Source organism: Theropithecus gelada, chromosome 1 (assembly GCF_003255815.1).
Source record: "Theropithecus gelada isolate Dixy chromosome 1, Tgel_1.0, whole genome shotgun sequence".
NCBI classification, from domain to species: domain Eukaryota; kingdom Metazoa; phylum Chordata; class Mammalia; order Primates; family Cercopithecidae; genus Theropithecus; species Theropithecus gelada.
This window is the reverse complement of record NC_037668.1, coordinates 104,297,766-104,325,532: the sequence shown is the minus strand read 5'-3', so window position 1 is coordinate 104,325,532 and position 27,767 is coordinate 104,297,766. Positions and strand designations below refer to the sequence as shown.

The 27,767-nt window shown below is 38.9% G+C and overlaps 1 protein-coding gene across 7 annotated transcripts in view; it reads right to left on the bottom strand.

The window, feature by feature from the left end:
* Positions 1–27,767, bottom strand: part of ST6GALNAC3 (ST6 N-acetylgalactosaminide alpha-2,6-sialyltransferase 3) — a 574,051-nt gene that overhangs the window by 301,752 nt on the left and 244,532 nt on the right. The gene's annotated exons all lie outside the window — the stretch shown is intronic.

The window sequence follows — 27,767 nt, the reverse complement described above, 5'->3', positions numbered from 1 at the left end:
CTCCCTGTGTCCATGTGTTCTCATTGTTCAACTCCCACTTATGTGTGGAGGGGAGGGGCGGGGAGGGGAGGGGAGGGGAGGGAAGGGAAGGGAAGGGAAGGAAAAGAAGAAGAAAAGAGAAAGAAAAGCAGTTTGGAGATTTCTGAAACAACTGAAAGTGGAATACCATTCAGCCGGCAATCCTATTACTGAGTGTATACCCAGAGACACCTGCACTAGTATGTTCATCACAGCACTATTCACAAAGACATGGAATCCACCCAGGTGCCCATCAACAGTGGATTAGACAAAGAAAATGTGTCACATACACACCATGAAATACCGTGCAGCCATTTCAAAAAATGAAATAATGTCATTTGTAACAATATGGATGAAGCTATAGGTCATTATTCTAAGTGAATTAATACAGAAATGGAGAACTAAATACTGCATATTCTCACTTACAAGCGGGAGCTGAATATTGGGTCCACGCACACACAAAGATAGGGACATGAGACACCGCAGACTCTGTCAACAACCAAAACAAAGGAGGGAGGAAGGGGGCCAAGGCTTGAAAAATTACCTAGGGTTCTGTATTCATCACTTGGGCAACAGGATCATTAGAAGCCCAAATCTCAGTATCACGTAATGTATCCATATAATAAAACTCTACCTGTACCATTTAAATCTAAAATTAAAGATAAAGTTTTTTAAAAGTAAGCAGAATCAGCCGAAAGAAACTCATTGAGGAAAAACAATCCAAGCTGATAAACCAATTAATACACAAAATATCTTTCAGTTACAAATGGATACTTCAGCATAAAGAACGATGAAATACACACACGTTATCTGTGGCCTTGCCTTGGTCATTTTAAGATTAGAAATACGAAATGGGCTGAGAAAGCTCCTTAAACCTAAGGTGTTAATGGGCCAGCTCTAGATTCTGAGAGATGTCTGGATGCCGCATACTCAGCCTTCTCTAATCCCCACCCCAGCTTCCAGGGGAAGTCCTACTCTCAAACACAAAGATGAGCAACATTTTAGTATTTTAATTTTCTCAGCCTTTTGTAAAAACTAGACCATTTTACCACCTGTCTTGGAAAAAGAAGTATATGGATTATATTTCAAATAGTTCTTTTTTTTCGAGACGGAGTCTCGCTCAGTTGCCCAGGCTGGAGTGCAGTGGGGTGATCTCGGCTCACTGCAAGCTCCGCCTCCCGGGTTCAAGCCATTCTCCTGCCTCAGCCTCCCAACTAGCTGGGATTACAGGCGTCCGACACCATGCCCGGCTAATTTTTTGCATTTTTAGTAGAGAGGAGGTTTCACCGTGTTAGCCAGGATGGTCTCGATCTCCTGACCTCGTGATCCACCCGCCTCGGCCTCCCAAAGTGCTGAGATTACAGGCGTGAGCCACCGCGCCCACCCATATTTCAAATATTTCAATTTCATCCTTCGACAGATTAGTTGCTGGCAAGGCTGGGTATCAGAGGCTATCCTAACTGCTTCTCTCTGGGCCCCGGCAGGGCAGGAGTTGAGGTCTTTGAATTCCTTGACGATTTCTCTCTTTGTATGCCCGTAGGACAGACAAGCTGACTGCTCTGGGTCCCCTTTGGCACTGTGGGAGCACCCTTCTGGACCACAGGGTTTAAGGACTACAACAGCAATGATGTCCCCACTCCTTGAAGCTTTGCCACTAGGAAGGACACACATAGAATCATCATTAGCTCCATGTTGGGAAAATACTCCTATCTCTAGGCCTCTGTGCATAATTTCCATGGCCCGAGGCCAATAGCTGCTTCCCCTTCACTTTTATATAGATAAAAAATAAAGGTCACCCTACACATCCCTTGGCAGCTCCCAAAATGCACTCTGAGGGGCCATGGCAATGATGAATAAATACTTGCATAATGTTTTGAAATTCACCAGGGGGGTTCATGTATGTTACCCAAAATTCTCATGCCAACCTTGTGAGGCAATTATTATCATTATCAACACTGGTTCCCTTGTTCTTTGAATCTCGGAATCAAGCTCCTAGCTCAGGGGATGTATTCTTGCAGTTTCCTCTACTAAAAATACTCTTCGTTTGAATATCTGCATGGCTCTCCCACTTCCTTGAGGTTTTTGCTAAATATCACCTTATCACAGTACCTGCTCTGAATGCTTTGTAAGAAATAGATGTGGACTCCAGTTGCCTTACCTTGCTTCATTTGCATTCATAACATTTATCACTGTAGATTTCTGTATTTTTTGGAAGTTTATTATCAGTCTCCTGTCACTAGATTAGAGGAGTTACTCGGTCTCTGTTGTCCACTGCTCTCTCCCAAGTGCCTAGAATAGTGGACACATAGTAGGCACGCAAAAAATGATTGTTGAGTGAATGAAGGAACAAATAAATGACCAACACCTATTTTACAGTGGATGAAGCCCTATTTTATAGTGCGACATTCAAGAGGAAAAATGCCTTCCTTAATGCACAGGTTTCCCATTGCTGCTGTAATAGATTACCACAAACATCTTTTATCTTACAGTTATGGAGATCATGAGCATAAGATGAGTCTTTGGGGGTTAAAATCAAGGTATCAGCAGGAGTGTGTTCCATTTGAATGCTCTAGGGAAGAATCTGATTCTTTGTCTTTTCCAGTTTCTAGGAACTTCTCACATGCCTGACTTATGGCGCCTTACTTCAGCTTCACTCCATCTTCAAGATCAGCCGCACTGCATCTTTAAATCTCTGAATCTGACTCCCCTGCCTTCATCTTCAACTTACAAGGATCCCCTCAGAAAATCCAGGGGAATCTTCCCTTCTCAAGATCCTTGACTAAATCACATCTGCAAGTACCCTTCGCCATGAAAGGTCACAGCTTCCAGGAATTAGGATGTGAGCATCTTTGAGGGCCATTACACTGCCTAACACTCTCAAGGTCACTCAGTAAATAGTAGAGCTGTGACTGTAGCAAAGTTTATGCCTTCCAACCCACGGCTGGTTCATCAGAATGTAGGGAAAGGAAAGTTGGGGATGACCTTCCTGACAGAATGGTGACCAATGACAGTGCTAGACCTCTTCAGATAAGTGACAGTGGCTGGAGAGCTATTCCAGCCTCTCCTACTATACGCTCATCTTGACTCCACCCCAGATGGATGTCTTGGAAGATAATCCTACATAACCAGATGTGATGTCCCCACCTTATTTTCTTTATTTGTCAAAATACAGACAGAATATGGACTTGACCCCATTTCTTTGAGTCAGAATCACAAATAGGAATGCTCTAGAGTAGGGCTTCTCAACCTCAAAACTATGGATACTTTGAGCCAAATAATTCTTCATTGGGGTGGGGGTGGGGGCCATCTTTTGCTTTGTAGGATACTTAGCATCAGCATTATTCTTGGCCTCTACCCACTTGTTGTGCATCCTCCCTGCCCAGTTATGATAACCAAAATGTCTCCAGACATCTATAAATATCCCATGGGTGCAAAATCAGCCCAGTTAACGTGTATTGCTATAGAGGAAGCAGAACTACTTATGCTACATGTTACAGCCCCAGGGCAGGGGGCCAGGGACATCAAGCCTCTGGAGGATCAAGTGTCCAGGAATCTAGAATTATAGGAGTCTTTCTCTTTATCTACATTTATGTGCTCGTCATTTATAACACAGGATTCTGGCTGAAATACATTTGGCAGCATCGAGCATAAAGTGCTTCCCCATCCTGCTGGCAAAACATAATTAACCAAATGACAATGGCTTCCATATACACATTGATTCCTGTAATTTCAAGTCTCCATTACTAAATAAATCAACAGCAGAATTATATTTATCAGCAAAAACCTCCTCTCCTGGCAGACTTTTTGTTAAATATATTAATCCTAGAAGAGTAATACTTTCCCTATGCTTTGCAAAGCAGTCCACCCATAAAAATGTTAATAGCCACAACATCATTTTCAGTATGCTGCTCCTCCATTGGCATACTGTGCAGTTCCCCCACGCAGGGCAGCTGTTGGCTTTCTAACTGTAAGGTTCAAGATAGAGGTAGGTGCTCCATGGAGGGCCATGTGGCTCAAGCACTGCCAGCAGAAAGCCCTGGAGTGCTTGTGTGACTGTTAACGCCTTGCCTGAGTATATACCACCTCACGCAGTCCTTTGGAAATGTCAGTCTGGGCCAGGAAAGATAGGAAGGTTAGTATCATAGCACCGACCCAGTGCTAGAGGTAGATCCCAATCACATAGGACCAATTTAGGCTACAAAAGTACCTAGGAAGTATCACAACCCTCAAGTGTCTCACAAGCCCTTAAGATTCTCCCCAGGCTCATGAGTGTTGTTTAGGGCAGGACTTCTCAAATATGCAAATAAACCTTCTTGGGATCTTGTTAAAATACAGATCTTGATTCCATGGGTCTGGGCTGGGCCAGGGGATTCCCCGTTTCTAAGTAGCACCCAGGTGATGGTGATCCCCAGGCCACAATTTAGACATCAAGTATTGCCAACCAGCTTTTAGACCTTGACCCTTTAGGAGTTAAAAGAAAATGTCCTCCTTCCAAGAAGAAGACACCCCTGAATGGAGAACACTGGGACACTGGGACACCTCACACACACAGAAGTTTGTTTGCTGCCTCAGTTACCCTGGATTCCAACCTCAGTGGGAAGGGTAATTTCCTGACTATTTCTGTGCCACTGTAATCTCACAGTAACTCCTGCGGTTTGCTAGCACGCACATCTGGCAGCCCTCTTGCCTCTGGGCCAGCAGGCTCTAGACTCTAGAGTCCTGCAGAGCCTGGGCGAGCATCCAGTTGCTGACACAGCAGCCAGAGAGTGCTTGGGGAATGCAGGAATGATGTTTCCTCCTCCAAGGGGCGGGGGTCAGCCAGGCTTCTGCTTCAGCAACAGGAGGGGGCAGATCTGGGAGAAATGAGAGCTTCTGGAGATCAGAGGTGGGCCTCTGTGCCTAAGGGACCCACCATCCCTCCTGCCAGGAGCAGATTTGAATAATTGGGGCTGAGTGGCAAATGCAGATGCCCTCTTTGGCCTGTGAAGTCAGCCCTGCTTGTCTTCACTCTGGCAGCGCATTAGGTCATCTGGAGGAAGTCCTGGCTACTTGCAAATGCAGCTGTTGTTCACAAATATACCACAGACCCAATGAGGAGGGGGAGCAACTAATGAATCCCTTTAGGATGGCAGGCAATGTGGATTTCTGATTAGATTCAGATGAGATTCCTGAACAGACTCTCACAATGCCTTGCCCTTTGCCCTTGACCAAGTCCCTTCCTTTCCCTGGTCTCATATACTTCTCATCAAACAAGTGGGGGATAAAAGGAGTTCCTGTCCACAGAGGTGCTGGGTAGAGCAGCATTGAGCCAGGGAAGAAAAAACCTGAGATGTCTTCACAGCCTTCAACACTCATCAGCTGTTTTAATGTGGACCAGTCATTTAAACTTTTAGTGACTTAGTTTCCTCACCTATATAATGAGGTTAATAGCACAATGATTATCTCATGAATTTCTAACGAAGATTGAATAAGAATATGACTGTGTTGTGAACCGCCCAATGTGCTCAGGTTCCATCAATGCCACCGAATCGAATGGAAATACTGAACCTTGTTTATTTCACAAAAATACATTACTGTTTGGAATTAGAGACCTCGATACCACTGTCTTGGGATTCACTTATTCATTAAATTTAACGGCGTTCCATGACAATCATTAGGGGAAAGCCAGAAATATTCTGTGCCCTGAAAATCTATACAATACTAAGACACATGTTTTGGGTGAAAGTTAAATTATTCCAACGAATAATTGAAATAACACCAAAAAATTCAAGATCACTGAGCTCTAACTTGCTTTCCTCATGTAAATGCAATCTCCCCTGTGTTCTCCTTGGTACACTAATGGCACTCTGAGGAAATCCACAGTGAGAAATCATAGCTTCTTCCCAGCCCTCTCAGCCTGCCATGCATTTTAATCTTGGCTCCTGTCAGAAAGGCTTTGAGAGTATGACCCTGCCCTCCAGACTCACTTATTATCCTTCTCAGCAATAGGAGTCCTTATTAAAATCCATGCACTTTGTTCAGCTGTGGCACTGCTAGCTGAGCCCAAATTGGAAAAATTGAAAATAGCAAGCAAGAAGAGGAAAACAATTTTACATGGCTCCTTCTGGATCAATAAAATCAATAATATTTGTCAGAAATAAGTCATTCCAGCATAGTTAGAAATATGTGGTAAGTCAACCTAGCCTGGTGCAATATTTTTTATCATAAGAGATATTCATTTGCTTAACAAACATTATTTGAGCATCTATTATGTGATGAGTAATGTTTGGTAATTGGAAAACATAATTGGAAAAGGAGATACTAAAAGCCTCAATTAATTACAACAAGTCCTTGAATGACATCGTTTTATTTAACAGCATTTCATTATAATGTTTATGAAGAAAAAAATCAATTTCCTGCCAGGACCAATGTCTGTGTGGAGTTTGCACGTTCTCCCCATGTCTGTGTGGGTTTTCTCTGGAACTCCAGTTTCTTCCCACGTCTCAAAGCTGTGCATGTGAGGTTCACCGGTGTGTCTAAATGGTCCCAGTCTGAGTGTGTGTGTGTCTGTGTGTGTGTGTGTGTTCCCTGTGATGAGATGGCATCCTGTCCCAGGCTGGTTACTACTTTGGACCCTGAGCAGCTGGAATAGGCTCCAGCCATACTCAGGGCTGAACTGGAATAAATGGGTTGGAAAATGAATGAATGAATAAATACAAATTATTGTAAAATAAAACTTTGTAAAGTACACAATAATCATACGATTTCATGACAATAACCTGCTAGGTATGAAAGAGCTCAGCAAGCCTGCCCTATTTGTGATTGTTTATGAACTGCATGGTAAGAGGAATTGCTTCTTATAATTTTCACTTTGCAAACTTTTATTCCCTGATTTAACTTACCACCACAACTGCTGCCACTCACTTATTCATCAAAAATTGGGTAAATGATTCCTTTACTTATTTCATTCATCTTTTTAAAGTATGTATACAGCTCATATTTATCTCAGGGTTAACTATTAGAAGAGCTTTTCGTCTTTTTTTTTTTTTTTTTTTTTTTTTTTTTTTTTCTGAGACGGAGTCTCGCTCTGTCGCCCAGGCTGGAGTGCAGTGGCCAGATCTCAGCTCACTGCAAGCTCCGCCTCCCGGGTTTACACCATTCTCCTGCCTCAGCCTCCGAGTAGTAGCTGGGATTACAGGCACCCGCCACCTCGCCCGGCTAGTTTTTTGTATTTTTTAGTAGAGACGGGGTTTCACCGTGTTAGCCAGGATGGTCTCGATCTCCTGACCTTGTGATCCACCCGTCTCGGCCTCCCAAAGTGCTGGGATTACAGGCTTGAGCCACCGCGCCCGGCCGCTTTTGGTCTTTATTTAAAAGTTTGGTGATTGTTTTTGTGACCAGACTCTCAGGTGATCCTAATACACACCCAGGAGTTATGCATATTCTTAGTATTATTCCAGCTCTTTCAAAGTGCAAATGCAAACTCTTGAAACTGACCTCACATCTACTGAATTGGAAACCCTGGTTCTGGGGCCCATCAATTGGTGTTTCACCTAATCTTTCAGTTTAATCTGATGCATATTAAAATTTAAAAACTGCTTTTCTAAATTATACTTTCTTGGGTTTCAGCTGTGCTTACAGGAGGAGTCTGTTCAGGCAAGATTGCGAAGAATCACTAACTTATTACCTGCCAACTGTGAGATTACCAACATGATGACCACTCCAAAACAAACACCAGTGAAGATGCTGAGAAAGGCGTATTGGTGAATCTCACTTCTGTGACTGCTCATTTCACTTCATTTGTCCAACATCACTTTATTTGTACTTCTAACATGGCATATTTTGTTGGGCGTATATATCTTCTACTTTCTCTTAGACATTCTGCATGTAGTATGCATTTAATAACGTGGAAAGATGGCTATATCCAAATCAAAAGGTCTATTTGTCATTGGATTATTGTACGCTGTTGCGATTTCCACAAAAGCAAAAGGTAAATGGAGAAGTCTCAGGGAAGGATAATTAACGTAATCATGGAGATACAATCATATTACTTTGAGTTCAAACTAGAGATATATAGTTACACAGCAAGTTTAGAATATTATAAGTGGTGTAAATTAGATAAACATGGATTGTGTTTGGCCAATGCCAAAACACTATCAAGTGATAACAATGCAGACAAGTTTGAAAGAATATATTTTTACAATAAGTAAAAGTAAAAACAGCTTTATCCAGTGAATAATAAATACATGTAATTCTACCAGGTGGAATCACCTTTGAAGGCAAGAGGTGGTATCTTATTAAATTTATTCATCAAGAGGCAGTAATGCTTAATGGTTACACCTTCAGATTTTAGATTAGATTGCTTGTCGTTCTTCCATCTAAGAGCAATATGATCTTGGAAAATTAATTAATCTCTCTGTGTCTCAGGATTCTCATCTATAAAATGGGAAAATAGTACCTACCATATAGCATTATTGCGAGAAACAAATGAGTCCATATATGTAAAATGCCAGTAATCACTTGATAAACACTAGCTACCGTAATCAGTGTTATATCTTCTTTGTACCTCCCACTGCATCTGGCCCAACATTCAAATATTTATTGACCAAAATTGAAAGATTTTCTAAAGTCTCATTAATTTTATAGTGTTTATAGAAAGAAGTGAAAGGAAACATGGACAAGCAAGGACAGCCAGATTCATTGAAGAGTGAGGCAAAAGATAATTTTTTCATTGACTTTGATTAATAGAAAAATTTTTAACTGATGATGAATATCAAATGAATAATGATGAATATAAAAGCCATATTGGCAATTATAAGAAGTTAATATTTGCATTGAATTACAGAAATAAAAATAGAATCTTAAGATTAGGAAAGATATTGCCAAGCATCTCTTCCAAACCAATATGAGAATATATATGATAGCATCCTTATGAGTCTTGATACAAATACTTCCCATCATAGAGACCTCACTAGTTGAAAAGATAGCACATTCCATTTTTGAACAGTGTTAATGCCCAGAAAGTTATTACTTATACTGAGCTTAAATCTTCCTTTGAATCTTCCAATCACTGGTCCTAATTCCTGTGATTTTTTATGCAATGCAAATCTTGCTGAGCATTCTCACCCATTAAACTTAACATAATTGAGGAGAACCACATCTCTGTACAAATCTGATCTCATTTTCTCTGGGGGTTGAAATAAATACTTTATTGAACTTTACATAATTTAAAATATTTTTGAATGTGCTTCTTCCTGCATGGAGACACCACTAATGGCAGGCAGGGAATGGAAGAAGAGACTTGAGATGCAAAGAGGGTCCAGTCTTTCAGGGGCCTATGGTTATATAGGAGGAGCTCTGCACATAAGCGATGGCAATAAATTGCTATAGGTGCTCTGGTTGAATCAGGTATAAGCTACACTAGGAACCTGAGCACACCAAGAAGAAGACAATCAGAAAAGACTTAGAAGGTGAGGAGTTCAATAGGTAATTGAGGGGAGAAGCTGGCACTTGAAAATTCAGAAATATATTAAATATAAAGTATACTGTATAATTTAGAATTAAAAATGATTCAAAATGGGCAAAGCATGAGAACTGTGGGTACAGGGTGCAGTAAGAGATGGACCTGAGAGGTGGGCAGATATCAGAATCTGTAGAATGAATGGTTGTAAGGACTACACATGAATTGATTCATAACTCAGGCTCTAACCTGATGACCAACTTATCTACCTACTACCTCAGGGGATGCCATTAGTCCTGAAACACTTAGAATAACCTACATATGGAGAAAACCTAACTCATCATGGCCTATTTCTTTCCAAGGAAGTGGTATTGACTTTGTCTTACAGTAGACAACTTAAGAGCTTAGTGAAGTTAGGTACCTTATCTCAATCTGAACACTATGAGATGAACATAGGAAAATCAATCTCACAATTTGCAGAATCCTAATTTTTCTAAACATTTCTGTGTCCCTTTCATGAATTAGAGGATGAGAAAAATGAGATGACTGAAAAAAGAAAGTACGTGACATCTCACAATTTCAGTGACTAGAAACTAATAGGATACAGACTCCAGTTGTTGGCAGATTAGTGATGAAACTCCCAGAAGAACATTCTAGCAGGTTCAGCTCCCACAAGACATCTGAGCCATATGCCTTGTTTTCTCTGGGGGGACTGCTACTGTCATTAACTCTGGTAAGCCCCATTAAAAACACTAAGTTGATGACAGATGCCCTGCCCACAGAACTAACTCTGGGTAAGGAGAATTGTGAGCACAAAGAAATTTATAACACTAATGACTTTAACAAATCTGAGCTGATTAACAGGACGCCACAAACTGAAATCCTTGTGTTCCAATCAATCTTTCCAGAAACTTCACAAATGCACACTTGAGGGAGAAAAATTCATGAGATATTTTAGGCAGATCTCTACATAGAAAGAGAGGAATAATCAAAAAAGACACAATACACTGGTAAGTAGGGTAATTATTGCTAGCAATTCTTGAGCTACTACTCTTTTCGCAAATAAATGCCTACATTTACTTAAGGGGGAGCAAAGGTTCTATTCAATCATTACTTAGATGGTTGAAGGATTAAGGAAGCATTTGGATGCTTGCACATTCACTAAGTGACTGTAAATAGGAATACATCTGTATATATTCCTCTGGGAATTTGTTTGCCCGATTAATTTTTCATTAAAGACAGCATAAGCTTCTCCTCATAAACCATAGAAAGCATCCACTTCCTTCTCAGTCTTTTTTTTTCCGTTACTCATTAACAAATAATCTTTCTTAAGACATCAAACTATGCCGGTTGTTCATCTCCCCCTAGTGGTCGGGGGACACCACTGCATATCTGAGTGACAACATTCATTGGCCATCTTACCAGGACTGCATTCAAAAGAAATGGCAGTAGTCTTACATCATTATCACATCATTATCACAGGTATGCTAGATATTGTCTATTGGTACCCAGTATTCATTTTTACCTTCCTCTATGCTCTTCTGCCATCTTACACAGCAGAGGCTGGCAATCTAACACCTACATTTCCCAGACATTCTTGCCTCTGTGGTCTTGTATACCACAGGCAGAAGCCTGTGGAATGCACTCTGAAGATTTGAAATACAAGAGGAGATGGGATCAATATTCCTGTAGCAATTATGTCTAAAGGGTGGCTTCTGTCGATTTTGAGATTGTGCAGCATTTTCACTGACTAGACACCAGATTTTGGATATGGAAAGACTGACACTTCCAGCAGCATCCTGTAGTTATCTGACCTTGAATAAGTTACTTAACTTCCCTGTCCTTTAGATTATTCATTTGTAAATGGTGGGATAATAATGGTATCTATTACACAGAGTTGCTTTGAAGACTAAGTGAATATCTGGCAAGAAGATGTTAGCTATTACTGCTGCTGCATATAAACCACTTAGAAGAATGCCTGGCACAGAAGATGTGCTCCAGAAGGGTTGGCTAAGATAATGATAATTTGAGACCAGCAGGATATAGCTAGCACAGGAAGACATTTGATGTCAGAAGACAGAGGACAGCTGTGTGCCACTTGACAAATTACTTGGCCGGGCATGGGCTCACGCCTGTAATCCCAACACTTTGGGAGGCTGAGGTAGGCGGATCATGAAGTCAGGAGTTTGAGACCAGCCTCACCAACATGGTAAACCCCGTCTCTACTAAAAATACAAAAATTAGCTGGGCATGGTGTGCACCTGTAATCCCAGCTACTCAGGAGGCGGAGGCAGGTGAATCACTTGAACCTAGGAGACAGAGGTTGCAGTGAGCTGAGATCATGCCACTGCACTCCAGCCTGGATGACAGAGTGAGGCTCTGTCTCAAAAAAAAAAAAAAAGAAAAAAGAAAAAGAAAAAAAAACTTACTTAACCCTCCTGTGTTTATTTGTTTAATGTTCTCCATTATTGGAGAATATAGGCTGGGCGTGGTGGCTTATGATTGTAATCCCAACACTTTGGGAGGTTGAGGCAGGCGAATTACCTGAGGTCAGGAGTTTCAGACCAGCCTCACCAACGTGGTGAAATCCCATCTCCAATGAAAATACAAAAATAGCCGGGCATGGTGGTGCATGCCTGTAATTCCAGCTACTTGGGAGGCTGAGGCATGAGAATCGCTTCAACCTGGGAGATGCAGGTTGCAGTGAGCAGAGATTGTGCCACTGTACTCCAGCCTGAATGACAGAGCATGACTCCATTCTACAAAAAGAGAGAGAATGAAAATGGAGAATATAATCAAGGCCACAAGATTATTTATTAAATGAAATGATGTGTCAACAAACTTTATATAAAAAAAAAACCTAAAGAATGACCCATGTGTTTATAATTATTAGTTATCATTAAAGTGATAAAAGGACTCCTGAGAGACAGCCGTGACTGCTAAGGAGGTGAAACAGGCAAACTACCACGGAGGAAATGGCCTTTGGATGGGATTTTAAAAAATAGGTAGACTTTTCTACATGTAAAGATGGCACTAAGAAGCTTGCCAGTTTGAGCTAAGGCATGAAAGTTCGACATTGAATGGCCAGTATATAATATATAACTATTTTTCAAACATCTTTTTCTGCCAGTTATACCACATAAGCTTTGAGAAACAGTTAAGAGAAGGAATTCGAAGTGGAATCTCCTAATTGGCTTTCTGCATAGTTAACATCACTTACAGAGAAAAATGGTTATGGGGGCAAGATGCATTGAAAAGAGGAGGCTCATGGGCATGATTATGTAGCCTGCAAAATTTAGGAGGCATTCTTCTATGTTAAAAGCACAAAAGAAAAAAGAAAGCTTCCTACCAGCAGAGAAATGTCAAGGTGGCTCAGGTGGTGAATATTATTCTGTTGCCATGATGATTCCTGTGTTTTTGCCTGCCTAAAAATTTCTGACACAAGCACACCACTTACTGAAGAGATGAATGCCCTCATGTTAGGTGACTCCACTCTCAACCTCTAGGTAGGATTAACAACAGGCTGAGAGTTGGTTATTTCATGAAAAGGAGAATTATAATGATCATGCTGGTTTGGAGAAGCAAATAAGCAAATTGACCGCAGACTTGTGCCCTAAAAAAATAAAAAATAAATTCTGGAGATGATGAGGGCAATTGGAGTCAGTTCATATTCTTGTGGCTCCCAGGGATATCAAAGGCAAATCTGCTTCTTTGAAGTAGGTGTTCGAGAAAGAAACACAAGGGCTATTTGGCACATAGCTCAGCACCTAAAACTTTACCTCATTTTTATCCTCAGTAGATTTCTGACAATGTCAGTTTCCACCTAATTCAAAATCGAGAGCATATATTACCATATCCCCTAGTTCTTTAATTTGGGAAAATCAACATTTTCACTCTGAAAGGCTGTACTGAATACATCGTGTCCAAAAGCTCATATTATTTCAATAGGACAAGGTTAAAAAAGCTCAGTATGAGCAGGTATGAAACATACTTACCAACCACACTGCTTTTAAAATGGGGCTTGAGTAACTCATAAAAGAGCACTATTTTGAAAAATGTAGGTAGAGAAACATGAGGTCAATTCATCAGCAAGACTGAAAAAATGGTGGTGTTGTGGCTGTTATTCCCATCAGCAACATAGAGTAAAAAGTCAGGCTTCACTTTTGTACTTGGTCCAGATGTGGATTGCAGCAAGATAATCAGCTTAACAGCAGCTCATGCCAGAAAGTAAAAATCTCAGCTCCTCTACTTGTCATTCGTGAAGTTCCCCAGTTCAACAAAAACAATCAAGATTAAATCACACATGAGAGTTATAGGCAGGTGAATCCTGAGCAAAGGAAGTAAGGCCAATCTGAAGAATAATGTGTCAGCATATTGGATGCCCTTTCTGTGTACTTCAGTCTATGACTAAAACCTGGGGCTTCAGAGCCAGGGTCAAATCTCAGTCCTGCCACTTTGAGCATGTGTGACTTTGGGTGAGTTGTATTACCTATCCTAGCCTCAATTGCCTCATCTTTTATATGGGATAATAATTTTGTATAACCCAAAGAATGTTTCTGAGAAATATTCAAATTCAACAATTCATTAAAAGAATTATACATTGTGATGGTTTATTTTATGTGTCAACTTGACTGGATCATAGTACCCAAATATTTGGTCAAACATAATTCTGGGCCAGGCACCGGGGTTCACGCCTGTAATCCCAACACTTTGAGAGGCCGAGGAGTGCAGATCACTTGAGGTCAGGCCAACATGGTGAAACCCTGTTTCTACTAAAAACACAAACGTTAGCCAGGCATGGTGGCAGGTGCCTGTAATCCCAGCTACTCAGGTGGCTGAGGCAGGAGAATTGCTTTAACCCAGGAGGTGGAGGTTGGAGTGAGCTGAGATTGCCCCACTGCACTCCCACCCGGGCAACACAGTGAGTCTGCGTCTCAAAATGGGATGCTCTGTGAAGATATTTTGTAGATGAGATTAACATTTATGTCAGTAGACTCTGAGTAAATCAGATTACCCTTCATAAACTGGATAGGCCTTGTCCAATCAGTTGAAGGCTTTAGTAGAACAAAGACTGGTGTCCCTGAGCAAAAAGGAATTCTGCCAGCAGATAGCCTTTGGAGTTAAATTGCAAATCTTTCTGAGTCTCCAGCCTACTGGTCTACCCCCACAGTCTCATGAAGCGATTCTTTAAAATATCCCTTTCTCAATATCTCTCTCTCTGTACACACAGACACACAAACATGCACACATATGCATATATACATACACATCCTGTTGGTCCTTTTTCTCTAGAGAACCATGATTAATATGAAAAAAAAGGAAATTAATTGACAATGGTGGTTCAAAATAAGAAAATACAACCTTGAGAAGTTCCAAGAGAAAAATCATCCAGTCATTTCAATTGATGCCAGGAAGTCATTTGATAAAAACTCAACCCACACAGGCATTATTTTAGAAAAATAATTTTAGAAACATTTGAATTCTTCCTTAATATGGTAAAGAAAACTAGGTCAGGTCAGCTTTATACCAAGTAAGCAAATATTAGAAGTACTGTCTTTAAAAATCTTACAGTATTGTTTACTCTTGTTTGACAAGCTCTAGTCAATACAATCAGTATTGAAAAGAAACAAGAAAAAGATTATTTAAAAACACTGAGATTGCATCTCTAAGCAATGCAAAAAAAAAAACAAAACAAAACAAAACAAAAACCACTTCCAGACCTTAATTAGAAGAGTTCAGTATAGCAACCAAATGCAGGAAAAATACATAAAATTAATACTATTTTTGCATGCCAAAATAGTTACACATACCATTTTAAGAGCTTGCACTCAAGATAAGAAAAATACAAAATATCCATGAATAACAGTTTAGCAAACATTTTTTGAGTTCCTACTAGATACCACAGGAAGTCTACTTGAAATGTACATTCATGGTCTTTTTAGCAAATTACTTCACAATTACTTGTGTAGATAAGATCTTCTTAGTAGAAAAAGCAATTGTTATAATAGTGTCTGTTTTCAAGTTAACATTTAATTCAATTCCCATAAATATTCCACCAGAATGGTGAATGAAATTATTTTTGACAAATAGTCCCTCTCCCTACTCTCACCTTCATAGGAGGAGTATACTTCCCACTCCATTGATGTTGGACTTGCCCATGTAACTTGACTTGACCTCATGGTGGGTGAAGTGCACTTTACTCCCCCTTCATTTTGGGCCTCCCTTTGATCAACGGGATGTTAACAGATGTGAGGCCACCAGAAGCTTGCAATGTACTTTCAAGATTGAACTTAGTCTTTTGTGCTTTTTCCACCATGAGAAGAATATGCCCCAGGTGGCCCAATGGTCATTGGTGAAGAGAGACACATGAAACAGACCAGGGCCCAACTTGCAGCTTTGGAACTAGGCACAGCTGATCTCAGCTTGGAGGGCAACTGGTTCACAAAAATATGGGCAAGAATAAACAATTGTTTAAGCCACTGAGTTTGGGTGATTTGTTACACAGCAACATTATACAAATAGTTGTCTGACACACCCAAGATTTCCCACTCTACTTAATAAAATGATGCTGAAATTCATATAGAGGTGAATTTATTAAAGATATTCTGAAAAAAAGATGAGCAAAAAGAAGTAGGTCTAATACTGCAAGCAACAATTATATAAAAATAGCATTTACCAAATAATATTGATCAATGAAACAAAATAAAGAGCACAAAAAGAACAAATATATAAATATATACATGTTTGTGTGTATGTATACCAATGGTAGTAATAATATAACAATAATAGTAATAATAATTGTAATAATCATTATTTGTGACAATCACTAGATTGTCAGAGCTCACAGAACAATATTTCCAGCATGTCCTGTGGGCTCTGGGAAAGATACCTGAAAGATAGCTAAGTTTCTTCAATCCAATAAATATCACTAAACACTACTGGAAAGAAATAGTTATTGGCAAAATACCACACCACGCAAGCCACCAAAAAGTTGTCTACTTTCTACCTTTTCTTCCTAAGAATATCACAAATAATTTACCTTGCAAAAAACTTGGGTTGCATTGCAATAGAAAAAACTGTTATAGTGTGTAAGTATAGATGAAAGACATTAGAAAGCTACACTGACTTGCACAGTTGTTCTTGGGGAATCTTTGAAGAACTTGTACTTCTTAAAGAGTACAAGAATTATTTCTAGAATACTCACTACTTTCCCTGACAAAATATTTATTGTATTAAACACAGAATATTAAAACAGTGATGTATTCACAATGCATGTATCTTATACATCCCTGCCCTACGAAGCTAGACTAATATATTTCAAAATTTTTTCAATTCACTTTCTCCTATGGTCTTCTCCATCTCAGTCAATGACAATTCCAACCTTCCAGATGCACAGGTCAAAAACCTAAATACCTTTTTAAAACCTTATATTTTGGAATAGTTTCAGATTTATTTAAAAATTGAGTATAGTTACCATATAGCCCACACCCAGTTTCTCCATTATCAACATCTCGTATAGTATAATACATTTGTTACAATTAATTATTATTAACTCAAGTCCATACTTTATTCATACTTAGTTTTGATCTAATGTCTTTTTTCTGTTCAGGAGCCCATCCAGGATTCCACATTGCATTTAGTTGTCAAGTTTCCTTAGGACACTCTTGGCTGTGGGAGTTTCTCAGACTTCCCTCGTTTTTGATAACCTTCACAGTTTAGAGGAGTTGTCTTCAGGTGTTCTGTAGAATGGCCCTCAATATTTATTTGTCTGATATTTATCTCACGATTAAACAGGCTTACAGGATTTGGGGAAGACAGCCTCAGTGGTAAAGTGTCGGCTTCATCACATCATACCAAGGGCACATACTACCAACACCATTTGTCACTATTGATGTTAACCTTGATCGCTTAGCTGAGATAGTGTTTGCCAGCCTTTCCACCATAGTTACTATTTATTCTCCTTTCCATATTGTAGTCCTATTAAGGGAGTCACTAGGAGAAACCCACATTTAAGGAATGGGAGAATATTCACTTTTTAAAGTATACCAAACAATATATTTATCTAGACATGTTAAGTCCTATTTTTTAAACGATAGTGAAAGTTCTAGAGTGTTTCACAGATATACATTGCTTAAAAAATACTTCTTCAGCCGGGCGCGGTGGCTCACGCCTGTAATCCCAGCACTTTGGGAGGCCGAGGCGGGCAGATCAGGTTCAGGAGTTCGAGACCACCTTGGACAACATGGTGAAACCGTCTTTACTAAAACACAAAAAATAAGCCAGGCATGGTGGTGCACACCTTTGTCCCAACTACTCGGGAGGCTGAGGCACGAGAATTACTTGAGCCCGGGAGGTGGAGGTCGCAGTCAGCCAAGATCACGCCACTGCACTCCAGCGTGGGCTACAGAATGAGACTCCATCTCAAAAAAAAAAAAAAAAAAATCTAGTACTAAATACAATATACACTCATTGTAGAAAATTTGAAAAACATGTTTTTTAAAAAAATTCTAAAACTTACAACCCAGATATAGACCATCATGTTAAAATTTTGAAGTATTATCTCCAAACTTTCTTTCTATGACTACATTTGAAGAGTTAAAATAATATTTCACATGTTATTCTACCTTCCTTATTAGCATTTAATATCACAAAAATGTTTATTTATTCCTAGGCAAAAAGGGTTTTCTTTCTCATAATTTCAGCGCCTAGCACAATGTGTTGCATGTAGTAAATTCAACAAATGGGATCCCATGAACTTACTGACTTCATGAATTGGCAGATACTCTGTGAAACCATTTAAAGGAATTTGTTGACTAGGATAATCTTAGGTTCTTGTTTTGCCACACAGGACAATAAAAGACACTAGCATAGAATCAATACTTTGGGGTCTTGAAAAATTAGTTAAATCAGTAAAATAGTATGTACTCCATAAAAGCTAAAAGAGAAAATGGCACATAAAATACGTAACACAGTGACTGTCATTTAACCTAACCGCTGAGGTATTACAATTTTATTTATTTATTTCTAGTCATTATATTCAATTATTTTTCTGAGATATTTTATTTTTGCTAGAACTTTGCTTCCCACATATTTTATTCATTCTTAATCATTTTTATAGTCTGTGTTTGACACAGGCCCACAATTGCTTATCCAAAATCATTTGAATCAGGTATACTTTGAGATTTGTAAATGTTCATATCTGAAGAAGCCAACAGAGCAAATACACAAATACACATATTATGAAATACCACAGTAGGGTATAGCTAAACACACTGTAATCAAACAATAATATTTTTGTAGCAAAACATGACTAATTATAATAAATAGGCTGTTTCCTTTTCCATTCTATAATTCTTAATGGTGCATTTTAAGAATATCTTGTGTCTAGGTTGTGTGAATACTCTCTAGAGGAGTTTTTAATGCCCCAGCCCTGATTGTTCATTAAATGGAGATCAATCTTTGATAGATTTGTCAGTTTGCAGGGTTCCTAGAAAATGTAAGAAGTAAAATTCAAACTGTAAGACCACTAGGGTACAAGTCTAGCATCATGAATTTCCACGGATAATTTTTTTGTTACCCAAAGACCAAATGAATTTCCAGGGATAATTTTTTGGTTACCCGAAGACCAAATATATAAATAAGCTTTTTTTTTTCTTCTGTTTGATTTTGTGTGTGTGTGTGTGTGTGTTTGTGTTTCCTAGTGTATCCTTTCGCTAGAGTAAAGCTTCTGAAGGCCCAGCTATGGGTGGGTATGTGTGAGAGTAGGTCTCACTTTTTGCCTTTTCTGGGCCCAGGCCTCACTTTCTGACCAGTAGGGCCAATACTACCCAATCCCCTCAGTTACTGATACTGATGAACCCCACGGAAGCCACACCTGCAGCTTTCATGCTTACCTCTCTTTCCATTCCTTCTCAGCTTCTGATAAGTGAAGATTTTCCTCCATTCTGTCAAGGCCAGCTGAGCATTAAATAATGCATCCAGTTTTATCTAGCATGTCATGGTGTTACAACAGGAAGGCTGTCATGTTATCTTAGTCCATGTATTGCCAGACCAAAACTCTTGGTTTCATTTTCCTCTCAAATCAATAATCTAGATTGAGCATGGTGGCTCATGCCTATAGTCCCAGCGCTTTGGGAGACCAAGGCAGGCAGATCACCTGAGGTCAAGAGTTGGAGACCAGCCTAACCAACATGGTGAAATCCTGTCTCTACTAAAAATACAAAAATTAGCTGGGTGTGGTGGCGGGTGCCTGTAAACCTAGCTACTCCGGAGGCTGAGGCAGGAGAATCGCTTGAGCCCAGGAGGCGGAGGTTGCAATGAGCCGAGATTACACCACTGAACTCCAGCCTAAGTGACAGAGCGAGACTCCATCTCAATAAATAAACAAATAAATAATCTATTAAATACTTGGCAAATGCCTGTTAGGCAAATGCCTATTAGATGACTCAGTTAACCAGACATACCATTTCCCAGACTTGGGGCAGTTAGGAGGTGGTGGATAACATTTGATATAAAAGTATATAGTTATTTTTGAATGGCTATCTTTCTTTTGTGAATAAGCCTTTGTAAGGCTACTCTGAAAAATGAGAACTCACAATTTGATACCATCTACTTAGTGACAAATTACCTTTTAGACATTGAATATAACTGTTTAATTGAAATTACTTGAATGTTCACTATTCTTAAGAACAGTGAAATGAATCTCTTGTGTAAGTTGGTTACTCAGCCATCATCATTACAGGCTGCAACGCAAACACCTTCTAGGTGGTATTGTTCCAGGATACTCCTAACTTGGGTCCATGTTGTTCTCTTCTTTGGTGAACCCCAATTTTAACACTTCTTCAAATTACAGTTCATTGCTGATCCTTAGCACAATGTCTGGGACAGAATAAGCACTTGTTAAAATACTTGGTGATTGACTAATATTTACGGTTAATACTAATTGCCATTTGATGAAAGCTTTTTGCGCTGGTCACTCTGCCAGGCCATCAGCTTGAGAAGAGCTATAGAAAAACTCTCTCCATCAGGACATGAGTTCTATCATCTTTTTCAACCCTCAAATCAAGGTATTTGTGACAGACACACTGTTTTGTTTTCCTTTGCTTGTCACAAATGAGGTAATTTGATATTTGAATTTCTAATGGGCCCCTTTCAAGTGCATTAACAAGATAGTTGGCAAATGGGGACTTTTCTACCTAAGGTTCTGTAATAAATAAAATTGCGGTATATCTTCCTGGGGAACTAATTACTACATTAAAACCTATGATAATAATGGATTTTTCATCAATCAAAAATGTGATTTGTAAAGTGAAAATCAATCTAGTTTGACTGCTGATGCCTCACAGCAATAGAGAAAGTTTCATCTAACAATTATAATAAAACTACATGATTTATCAGTTGAGTACGACTAGCAATTCAGGTAGCAATCAGTCTTGTCCAGCCATTTTCTGGCATTATAACCTCGGGAAATTGACCTTCATTTTTCTACCACAAAAGGATAAGCTAGTTTACTAAGCAATATGTTCCTAAGCAGAAAGATAGACAGCGTTCACCCCTTGCAGACACCTGAACTGACTAATGGATGTGACTTGTGTTTGGCCCCACAGCAGGTTTGAGACTGCAGATTTGGAAAGACCACTTCTCTCCTCCTTCAGGTGGCACCTTGTTTAAAGATGAGTTACTGAACATTTGGTGGTGGTGGCTGTAAAATAACTACAATATATCAGCTAGGACTTTTTTGGTTGCAAGTGACAAAAACAGTTCAAACCAATAAAGTAAAAAGCAGACAAATATATTGGCTTATACACCCAAACCATGGGGGCTGGGAGGGGAGGTTGCCTTCAAGAATTGAGCTTCGAACCTGAAGTGTTGTCTGGGTCTTCACATTAGCCTTGCAACTTGTTTCCGCTTCTCTCAGTGTCTTTGTCTCATTCTCTCTTGGGAACACAGCTACTGGCATCCAGAGAATCACATCCCAACAGCTTTACCACCAGAGAAAAGGGGGCCTTTCCTGCCAGTGTTCCCCAGAAAAACAATAACATTTGAGAAGGCTTCAGAATGGCTTACCTTGGGCCATGTGCCCACCTCTCAACCAATCACTTGATTGACCAATCACTAGCCTGACTTTTCTCCTCACTCTTGTGGTCAAAAGAAAGGGCCACCTTCTCTAATAAAGGGAAAGTGGAGAGTAGACAACCACAAGAAGCACAATATACACCTACCTAATTTTATATATATATATATATATATATATATATATATATAAAATGGTGTGCGTGTGTGTGTGTGTGTATACCATTTTACACCATTTATACTATTTTACATACCATTTTAATGTGTAACATAGTATGTTGTATATATTCTATGTATGTTTGTATTTAAGCGCTGGAACTTGTGTGTATATATATGTTGCGTGCATGCATACATGTATGTATTTTCCATATATTTGTACATACTGATTCATAACTATGAATGGATATATATATATTGCACGTATGTATTACTCCTATGTCTACATAGGAGTGTGGTCTTTCCATAATCCCACTCACATTCCTAGATAATTACCCAATGAATGCCTTTTCTATCTTCTTCTGTACTCCAGAGTAAGTTAGTTCCAGCCAGATTGACCTATGTATTACCTGTACATGTGCCTGATTTCCTTCTCTGGAAGTCAGAGGATCACAGAGGCCTGGGCACTACTTCAGGGGCCTCTTGGAAATGGTGAGTTGTGTCCATGTCAGGGTTACACAGAGAGAAGCATTGTCAGAAGTGACTCCCTACATAGTATGCAGGGCAGTAGGACCAAGGTAAGAGCACTCCAAGACTAGGTAACTAGCCAAACAAAAAGAAGAGTCATATGATTAGGACTAAAGGTATTGAATCCAGAGAAAGGTATGAAATGGATCCACCAAGTCTAAGGCAATGATGATTACCAGCATAGACATTAGGGTTTTACTGTAGCTTTCCATGTAGTGTCCTTGGCCTACTGGAAGTTATAGGGGCTGAAGGAAAATGCACAATACATATTCTGAACCTTTGCTTTTTCACCCAACTCTACTTTCTCTTCTTCCTCTGTCCCATCCAAATCCTTCTCCAAAGCACATGTCTCACCTCTCCCACAAAAGCTTCCTGAAATTATTCCAACCCACAGTGGCATCTGTCCTTCTCATTTGGCACTCAATCATAGATTGTCTTGAGACGTGGTCATTGATTGAGAGTTGCTATTTCACCACCAGACTGAGAAACATAGTCATTTCTTCTCCACTCAAAAAATACATCCTTTCATACTTGGAAAAAATGATAAGTTATCCTTAAAATGACAAATCCAATATGGACATGTCAAATTCATTTGGGAGTAAGAGCATGGCATAGATATGGTGGTAGGGGTGGGGCTGTCAGAACAAAGGATGAAATCAATGAGGAGGGTGGTAAAAAGTCACAACGTTTTGATTTATTATATATTAATTTAGCTGTTTCCTTTTCTATAACAATTTAATAGTCAAATTTTATTTTGCTTTACGATTACATAAATGGGAATGTTCGGATTTTAATTAACAATTAAACTGATCAGTTTAAAACTTTTGGAACATACATTTGCATATAATTGGTCTCAGTATACTTATGTAAAACCCAAAGCCTCTATTACCAAATATAGAAAACCTATTCATGTCAGCTTTAGTTACATGTGTACATTTATTTAAATGTGTGGAGTGTGTGCTTTTATCGCCAAGAAAGTCAGCTCTCTTCTTTAATTGTTACTATAACCATAATTTGGGAAATTCTATTGCAACATCAATATGTTATGCACATCTTTAATTAGGCTAGTGCGGCCTGTCTGTCACAGCAACTGATCCTAAATATTCCTATTTAGTCTACTCGAGGTTTTAAAACGTTCTCATTTTTTAAAGAGGCATACTTCAGCCTCATTAAATTGTCGAGTAAGTCAGTAAGCAGCCCTGCACTTGCTTCCTGTGTTCTGGAAATCTTGTACCTCTCCACTTGGCACATTTCAGGCACCCAGGGAAAGGGTACTCTTCCCCGAATACCAGAAATCCTCTGTAGCCCCAGCATCTTAAGGGGAAGATCCTATCAGATCTGAGGAAGACATCTGTCACCCTCACTGATTACCAGAAAGATCTGGCCTTGGCATCCTATTGATCACCCGAGCTGGATCGTTTCATCTAGCAGTAACTGCAAATAAACTGCAGGTTGCTTGCTCTGAGCAACGTCTTCACACCAGGTCACACAACAAAAAAGACAACACAATGACAGAGTCCATGATAGGCAACTACAAATAGAACCTAGCCTGAAGTTCATTTTCTCCTTTTTCCCAAAAATCTGCCATGATCTCAACAAGAGAAAGCAAGATTACCTTGAACCAAGCCCTAGACTACCTTAGTCCTTTATACTTTCTCTGTCTGCTACAATTAATAATTTAAAATAAATAGTATTCATGTCAAGGAGAAAATAGGGTTTTAGGGTATTGTCAAGCATGAATATGTTTCTAATTTTTTTTCTGGAAAAACACATGGGTGACATATGCTTTTTACCATATCCAAAGTCAGTTGATAATACAGTAATTCTGCCATAATGCTATAGTTGGAATCTTCATACTGTCATTTTTAAAATGGAGGATTGCATTATAGACACAGTAATGATACAGCAGGGAGGTGAGGGCAGGGTCTGTTGCAAACTCTAAATCACTCTGATCCAAGCTTTGGTTTGACATCATGGTTGCTATCAGCTTAAACATGTGTTGATGAGGAATTTGGGGCTCTGTGACCAGCGAAGACTTTCAGAATTTCAGCACTCACCCAGTTAGTTGGCACTCAGTTTTCCTTCCCGCTTCTCAAGACTTCCCCTCCCCCATAGAAAAGAACCTTAGTTTGCACTGGTTGCAAGTGAAGGGGAGACTGGGTAAAGAGTTAAAGCCAATCACCAACTCTGTTATATTTAGATCATCATTATTACAGTGGGAGGAATATTTTGATCTTTCTATTTAACTCCTTTATAATAGTCATTATAGGAACAGTTTTCACTTGTTCCTTTTTATGGGTCTATATCAGGGAAAAAAATAAACAACTTGACATGTAAGCAAAACCACATCTCTCCTGTGTTCCTTTTACTCTTAATTTTTGTATTTCCCCTGGGAACAGATGATTTAAAAAAAAAAAAACAGATTAATTGATAAAACGAAGCAGAGCTTAAACTGGGTATAATTGACTATGTGTGGGACCTTCAGGACAGGCTGTCATAGCTTCACAAACCACCTATATTTTCAGTTGTGCCAATCCAAAGGGACCAGAGTCATCTATTTTTAAAAGATAACTAAAGAATCAGATTTTGCTCCTAAGCAACCCTACACTCCACAGTGTCCACTAGATGTTTGACCTAATTCTGCTGTCTCCCGCTCCACTTTTCTTTAGACAGTAGTGAAGAGACGTTCTTTCTTGTACTCATTTTAGCTCATAAAATCTATGTCTAGTTACAGCAAATTCTGGCCAAGCTGGAACATCAGTCAATAAAACCATCATCAACAGCCATTGTTTGCAGATGCTCTATGTCTGGAAATCACTGCTGGCATGCCTGCATATTTAAAAAAAAATACTAAGAAGTTTAGTAATTTCCAGAAAGCATATGCATGTAAGGGGAAAGAAACTTCTGAGAAAACTTTAAGGCCCAAGATCTTGAAATAAGTGGATCAGCTTGGTGATCACCTGACTCAGTTCAGCTAAACCTATTGACCTTCTCAGGATTAGAATAGAATGAATAGGGACATAGTGTGTGATAATCTCTGAAGCATGGTTTTGTGGTCACTATTTAAGCTATTTGCCCTAGAACATTGAACTCACCACCTATCTTTTCAGCTATATTACTTTGGCTCTTGAAAGCTTTATCAAACTGTGTCTCTTATTTAATGGAACATTTCTGCAACAGATTGCACCTGAGGACATTATGGTGAGAACAAACGCACAATCATTTGGGAGTAAGAGCATGGCACAGACGGTAGGGGTGGGACTGTCAGAACAAAGGATGAAATCAATGAGAAGGGTGGTAAAAAGTCACAAAATTTTAATTTCTTCCCAATTTAGCCTAGAACTACTTGAAAATCTGTCATTCTCTTTGAGTGTTCTAATATTTTCAACTTTCATGCAAAATTTTCTGCCCCAGCACCTACATTCATGTTGCAATATGGGGTCTATCATGCATAGATCAGAACTAGAGAAATAAGTTGCCTATGTGTCTGTTAGTCTTTATATAAAATCAAATTGCTTATTTCAAATATTCCTAGTTTGCTTTAGATAGCTTAATATCCCATTGCTTCTTTTTAGTTATTTCCTGCTGCTGAATTAGGTGAATTGCCTTATATGATTTCTTACCCATGGTAAATGGTAAATAAACATCCTTCCTGGGATCAGCATATATTTTTAATTTTTTAATAAAATAGACATACAAGTCCAAGAAGTATAAATTTATACTTAATAAATGGACCGTAAACATCTGTGTAACCTCCGACAGGATCAAGAAATAGTATATTGCCAAATCCCCAGAAACCCATTCTGATCACAAACTGCCCACTCCTCTCAGAGGTAACCGCTAGACTCCCTTTCATGATAATAATTTCCTTGCTTTTTTTCCCCTTTTTTTAGTTTACCGCTGTATATGTCCCTAAGCAACATAATTTAGTTTCGTCTCTTCTTGTGACCCATAAATGGAATCATATTGTGTACTTTGCTTTATCTTCCATGTGGTCACATATATTTGCAGTTTCTTCATCGTCATTGCTGTATGGTATTCCAGTGTATACAGCACGACTTTAACTCATTCTCCTACTCATCAATATTTAAGTATATTCTAGGTTCTGGCTACTAGGAAAAATGCTGCTACATGTTCTGTCCATGCCTTCCGGCGCACGGGTTCATGAGCACCTATAGTGTAGATATCCACAGCTAGAAATGCTTGGGCATGCAGTATGTAAATCTTCAACTTTGCTCAATACAACAGTGGAGATGTTTTTTTTCAAAGTGGGTATTACAATTTTTACTCCCACTACACGTATACAATAGTATCTGTTGTTCCACATCCTCACCAACACTTGGTATTGTCAGACTTCTTAATTTTTTGCCAATCTGGCATTTTGTGTGTATTAGTATCTCCTTGTGATTTTTAAATTTCTTTCTCACTGTGGTTTTAATTTGTAAAACCATGATTACTAATGAGATTGAGAACCCCTACATGTGTTTATTCCCCCAAGTCCAGGATCTTTAAAATGTACATATAAATTCTGGTCCTCTGGATTTTGATAATTTGATATTATTCATACTGAACACTTCATGCCATACTGGAACATACAGAGAAAGCAAAAGAAATTCATTCATTGAATAGCAATTTGAAGCTGGGAACCTCATATACTTTGACCTATTTTATCCTCAAAATAATTTTGCTAGGCTAGTGTTGTTATCCTTATTTTGCAAATCAGGAAATTGAGGCTCTGAGGTTAAGGAAGTTACCCAAAAGCAAATATACTGCTTAAGTTCGTTAAGTGTTAGAACTGACTCTCAAACTAGGCCTGTATGCTTCCAAAGCCCAAATTCTTTCCAGTAACTATGTTTTCTCCTAAGAAATAACCTTTGCAAGAGCAAAATAATATTCAATATTCTTTTGTAAAATCACTGCATTAAAAACTACCTCAAAATAATTTCAAAGATAGTCCAGTTAATAGAACTAATTAAATAACTGCATCTATAGGTCAGTTTTTCCTTTCACACTCCAAAATCAAATTCATTAATATTTAAACAAATGAAAGAGTCTTTGATATTTGATGGGATTTCCCATATGAGAATACTTCGTGAGACATTTTAGTCACATGTTTCATTTTCAGCCTGTGACAGGCACTTGTGAATTGATTAACACCATACAGTAGGTTATAGAACACTAAATGACAGCCAGAAATAAAAGTAACAAAAGACGAGAGTGAGACAAACTCTCCTCAAAGAGATACATTTTTATATAGATAATCAATTTATTAGGACACTCAACAAATTCAAGCAATAGGCACTTTAAAAAATTAATTTAAAACCAATTAAAGGATAAACATCAAAGATCCTAAGAATGTATGTGTTATTAATGGTGCTTTTTTCAACTATCAAATTCTAATAAAAGTCTGTAAATCCTGCAGATACAGAAACAATTTTCGAAGAATCAAATTAACCAGAAGCAATGACACAGATATGAGTTTGCCTACAAAAGGGGGTAAACCAAGCTTTGCATCCTCCCAGAATGCTAAGAATAACTCTCAGGACAGGAGTAG